At 42.6% G+C, this 5,719-nt stretch overlaps 1 pseudogene; it reads right to left on the bottom strand.

The window, feature by feature from the left end:
* Window positions 1–351: 351 nt before the first annotated feature.
* On the bottom strand, window positions 352–826 carry LOC103268067 (annotated as a pseudogene).
* Window positions 827–5,719: the final 4,893 nt, after the last annotated feature.

Here is a 5,719-nt window from a genome sequence, read left to right as displayed (position 1 = left end):
CAGAAGACCTTTTGGGCATCTGTGACCTGTTGGCAAGCACGCTCAGGTGTATGAGAGGTCTGGCAGAGCTCTGGGCCCTGGCACTTCTCCCTGTGTGTGTTTCTCTGGGAGTTACTTTCCTGGTAGCCTAAATCATTTGGTTTTCTTTTTGTTGTTGTTGTTGTTATTTAATTTTTATTTCTCTGCAATCCAACTAGATGTGGAAGGGAATAAGGAAAATATGGAACCCAAAGAACTGTAGCAAGAATACAAAGATTATAGGGATACTGTGAGAAAATGGGATGGAGGGGGTACTCTCCTGAACTACAGAAGGAATGATCTGGTAGCTTAAGATAAAACAAGTTAAATTTATTAGAGTTGTCCATAGTCAGCAATGGTGATCTTCTTGCTGGTCTTGCCATTCTTGGATCCAAAGCCCTCTTTCACCTTGTCAAAAGCCACATGCTTGCCATGCAACCATTCAATCTTGGTAGTGCAGATGAAAAACTGGGAACCATTTATGTTGGGTCCAGCATTTGTCATGGACAAGATGCCAGGACTTGTATGCTTCAAGATGAAGTTCTCATCACCAAATTTCTCCCCATAGATGGACTTGCCGCCAGTGCCATTATGGCATGTAAAGTCACCACCCTGGCACATAAACCCTGGAATAATTCCGTGAAAGCAGGAACCCTCGTAACCAAATCCTTTCTCTCCAGTGCTCAGAGCACAAAAGTTTTCTGCTGTCTTTGGAACTTTGTCTGCAAACAGCTCGAAGGAGACACAGCCCAAGGGACTTGCCGTCGACATCGATGGGGATGTCGAAGAACATGTTGGGGTTGACCATGGCTGATGGGAAAAGGCTCAAGGCGGCAGCATCTGCAAAGCCCATTTGGTTTTCTTGTGAGACTTTTCACCCATTAGGAGTTAAGCTTTCTAAATTATGTCCACACATTCTTTTGCAGAGCCATTTATATGTCTTGAATTATTGCTGAGCTTACAAATTACTTTGGGGAATTTTCTTATATAGCTAAAATGGCATCAAATTAGTAAGCGGTTAAAAAAAAATTAAAGATTCTGTTTCTTCATTCCATCTGCCAGCTGGTAATTAGAGCCCATCCTCTGGTCTTGATGTTGTGAAGGCTACTATGATATAGTCTTCCATTTTTGGAGTCATTTAATTTATTTCTATTGAGCTGTAGTCATGGAGATCTGCTTACCAGGAGTCAGTTTACAATTTATAAAAAATAATTAGGTGCTTTTACATTATATCTTCTAACTCTACACTTTGGAGTGGCTCTTCAGGTTATGACTCACGAGGCTGCTCTTTGTTGATGGTTGATATGCCTTTTCCTGAATAACAGTAATCCTACCTAATATTTAATGAATGCATGACATTTGAAGTGCCTTGCATGATTTATCTCATGTAATCCTTAAAAAAATCCCCATGACATAAGTATTATTATTATTATTATCCCCATTCTGTATCTGGAGAGGCTCATTTACATGTGTAGGGTCACACAGTTGAGACTTGGTGCTGCCAGAATTCCAAGTTGCCATTTGGTAGAAAGCCAAGCTTGCAAGCCAAGAGACTGGATTGTGAATACAGTGGGGACAAATGGCCAGGACAGTAAAATCCATGGCACATGAGTGATGAGCATATGTAGTTGACTAGTTCATGAATCTGGAAGATTTGAGCACATAACACTGTGAAGATATGACACTTTGAACACTGTACTGGACATAGGATTTACAAGGCATTATTCATACTTCATTAGTGGACCTGTTTCAAGGCATGAATTTAGACTATTTATTTATTTATTTTCCTTATCAATTCTTACTCTTCTCCAATGATTTGTAAAGAAATTTAGATGACTTCTAATATTAGAGCTGAAACTATTGATCCATACCTATAACGATTAGACATTCAGAATGTCAGTTACAAGAATAAATAAGATTTTTACTGTTGTTGTATCTCAGTTTTGCTTTTAATTGAGAAGAATGTCTACATAAGCTTATTTTGGGATTCAGACATGCCTTGAGGACTGATGTAGCAGGCTGGCCAGGGATCCCTTGGCATGAGACTGAGAAACCTGGGATGGAATGCACTCCAAGGGAAGAGAGGTCAGGAACATGAGGCCAACAAGGGGGGGTGGGAGGAGGATGGCTACCAGTCATTTGGATGGTCCTCAAGTCCTGTTTCTGCTTGGAGTCTAAGGTAAGGGCTATAATGAAAGATCAGTTCAAAAACTAACAAAACCCAGGGCATTAAGAACACAAGGTGTCAGGAACTTGAGTGCCAGCACCAAGAGACAGCTGCTTGGCATGGAGCTCAGGGATTTGCAATCCGGGCACAACCATGGTGATACCTTATCCAGGCATTAAGCGGTACAACACCGAGCAGGTGAGGAAGAAAAGGCTGAAAGCTACAGGGTAGTCAAGAAGACCAGGCTAAGAACACATGAGACGCCTCCTAGGACAATTTAGGGATATTTGAGGCCAGGATGGGTGAACAGAGCCAGAAAACCAGTCACTGGTGATTATATTGCAAAACAGTGTTTATCTGCAGGCTGTGCTGGCCAAGCTTATTGTGCAGTGGAGTTGTGTGGCTATGCTCATTAAAATTGTTGCTCTTTTGATCTCCTCCTTAGAGTTTATGAATCATCAGGACACATGAGAGATACTTTGGACTATGATAAACCAATCAGTTCTATTTGATTAAAGATTGCAGCTGCCTGCAGTCTTCTTAATAAAAAGCTAAGGCAGCCTGGGCAGCATAGTGGAACCCCATCTCTACAAAAAATTAGCTGTATGTGGTGGCGCATGTCTGTAGTTATAGCTCTTCAGGAGGCTATGGCATGGATTGCCTGAGCCCAGCAGTCTGAGGCTTCAGCGAACTACAGTCTTGCTGCTGCACTCCAGCCTGGACAACAGAGACTCTATAACCTAGAAATAAAATTAAAATAAATTGCCCTCTTTGCCTGGTTTGAGATACTCTCAATCATAAAGTGAATTGTCTTATGTATTTTTTTTTTTTTTTGAGTTGGAGTCTCACTCTGTCGCCTAGACTGGAGTGCAGTGGCCGCTCCTGGCCACCGCAGCCTCGACCTGCTGGGCTCCGGTGATCCTTCCGCCTCAGCCTTCCAAGTAGCTGGACCTACAGGCATGCGCTACCACGCCTGGCTGATATTGTGATTTATTGTAGAGATGAGGTCTTGCTGCCCAGGCGGATCTTGAACCCGCAGGCTCAGGCAATCCACTCACCTCAGCCTCTCAAAGGCGCGGGATTACAGGCTGAGCCACCGAGCCCAGCTTGTGTTATGTATTTTTTATCATGAAGAATTATCTTACGTATTTTGGATTATTTCTGGACTTACTTTGTCCCTTTGGTAACTATATTTTTAATTTATGAGGCAGCCAGATACCTTTGCACTCAAGTTGTTATTTTAATCCTGGAGATAAATTTATGGCCTGTTTAATTGCCAACATCCTAATCATCCTGGGGAAGTTATAAAAACAATGAACAGTGGTTTTTCATGATGGTTTCAACAGAAAACAGATCATCTAGAGAAGTACTGTCCCTGGAGGCCGAGTTTTGTGCCAGTCACCTGCTGAGATTCTCAAATGCATATCATTCTGCTGGCTCAACTCACAAGCACTTTGCATCTCCCTCTGAAAAACAGCAGTAATGAGGATTAGGATTAAATTCCAATTGTCAGTGTCCCAAAAGAGAACGCATATTACTGCTGTCCATCCCATTACTGGCATTGTGTGAAAGCACAGGACCGAAATCAAACTTTACAATTTTGCAAACTCCTAGTTCGGTGCTTGTGTCTGATGCCCACTCCCAGGATCGACCCTTCTTCCTCAGAAACCACATCAGATGACAGCCTGACTCAGGAGTATGGCAAGAATGTCACAGGGGCTATTCCAACCAGTCTCCTTTTATATCTCAAAACTCCTACGTGAGCCAATCTTTGACCCAAAGTCCCTTGAAGTTCCCAAGAAAGCCCCATTTGAATAGGATAAAACTTCCTGACAGTTTTTGAACTTTGCAGATTTCGTATCAGACCACAGTCTCAAGTTACCAGCTCATAGCTGGAGAAGGCAGTGTGAGTGCCAGGTCTCGAGGCCCACACATGATTTGGCCAATGTTCTTGGCTCAATCCCTGACCCATGTTAAGCTGCAATAACCCCACTTGGAATGTCTGTGTGTGCTTTCTGGTCCTGGACAGCTGGAGAGGAGGGGGCCCCTGACACAAATTAGGAGGTGTAAAATGCCGTGGGAAGAAAAACAAACCAAGATGACAAAAACAGGTGCCAAAGGGCGTTTGTTCACAACCCCATCACAGTTTCATTTCTTTATGTATGACCAGCAGCTCAGCTGCATTAGGGCACATTTCATATTTCTTTGATCCTTTGAAGTTCTGAAGAGAAAGAAGAGTAGCATCTGTTGCTGAAAGATTTTCTAAGGCAATAGCGTCTCTGTTCCTCAACAATCTCAAATGCTTTATCTTGTGGATGGATTTAAAGATTGTGTCTTTTAGAAACCAGGACTAGCTGGTTGGACAGAATACAACAACTGCCCCCTTATTGTTATTTTCTTATTTATTGTCAGAGATTTTGCCTACTGTTGAGCCTTAATGTTTTTCTTTTTTCTCTTTTGTTTTTTTTTGAGACAGCATCTCACTCTGTCACCCAGGCTGGAGTGCAGGGGTGCTATCATAGCTCACTGCAGCCTCGAGTTTCTGGTCTCAGGCAATTCACACCTTAGCCTCCCAAGCAGCTGTTACTACAGATGTGCACCACCATGCCCGGCTAAGTTTTGTATTTTTTGTAGAGACGGGATTTACTATGTTGCTCAGGCTGCCTTAGCTTTTTAGTAAGAAGACTGTAGGAAGCTGCAGTCTTTCATTAGATAGGACCGATTGGTTTGTCATAGTTCAAAGTATCTCTCACTTGCCCTGATGATTCATAAACCCTAAGTAGGAGACCAGAGTTCTAAAGAGAACAGCCACAGATACTTTTCACAGCTGTCATTCACTGAGAGTCATGATTTCCTTAACCAGTCCCCCGTTGATGGACAGACTAGTGTGTTTCTTCCAACCTTTTGCTTTTAAATCATTTTTTCAAAAAGAAGGATTATAATGTTCAGTGGCTTAGATTCTGAAGTCAGGTTGCCTATGGGTTCAAGTTTGGCTCTATCGATTTCAAGCTACTTTGGGAAAGTGACATAACGTCTCTGCTGTGTAGCAGATTTGAGGTTGAAGTAGTGGTGTCAGCATAAGATTGTTGTAAGGATTCATGTGCTCGTATGTGGGGAAAGGACTTAGACAACAGGACCTGGCCCATAGTAAATCTTAGGGAAGTGTCAGCTGTTATTATTGTCACTATGTGCCAAACAATAGAAATGTTGCTGACTTATAAACTTCTGCTTTTATGTATAGGACTCATAATAAGAGAGAAAGAGCTTAAAGAGGAGATGCTGTTTCTTAAAGGCAGAAAGTGAGATCCAATGATGAGGCATTAACTCTTGCTGTTTCTTGTTTCACTTACTTCTGGTTTTTTGTTGTTTTTTTTTTGAGTCAAAGTTTCACTCTGTTGCCCAGGCTGGAGTGCAGTGGCACGCTCGTGGCCACTGCAGCCTCGACCTGCTGGGTTCAGGCGATCCTTCCGCTTCAGCCTTCCAAGTAGCTGGAACTACAGTCATGTGCCACCATGCCCGGCTAATTTTTGGATT

The sequence above is a fragment of the Carlito syrichta genome, unplaced genomic scaffold, assembly GCF_000164805.1.
Source record: "Carlito syrichta isolate Samal-C Ts95f unplaced genomic scaffold, Tarsius_syrichta-2.0.1 Scaffold308689, whole genome shotgun sequence".
Classification (NCBI taxonomy): Eukaryota; Metazoa; Chordata; class Mammalia; order Primates; family Tarsiidae; genus Carlito; species Carlito syrichta.
This window is presented reverse-complemented; position numbering and strand designations above follow the sequence as displayed.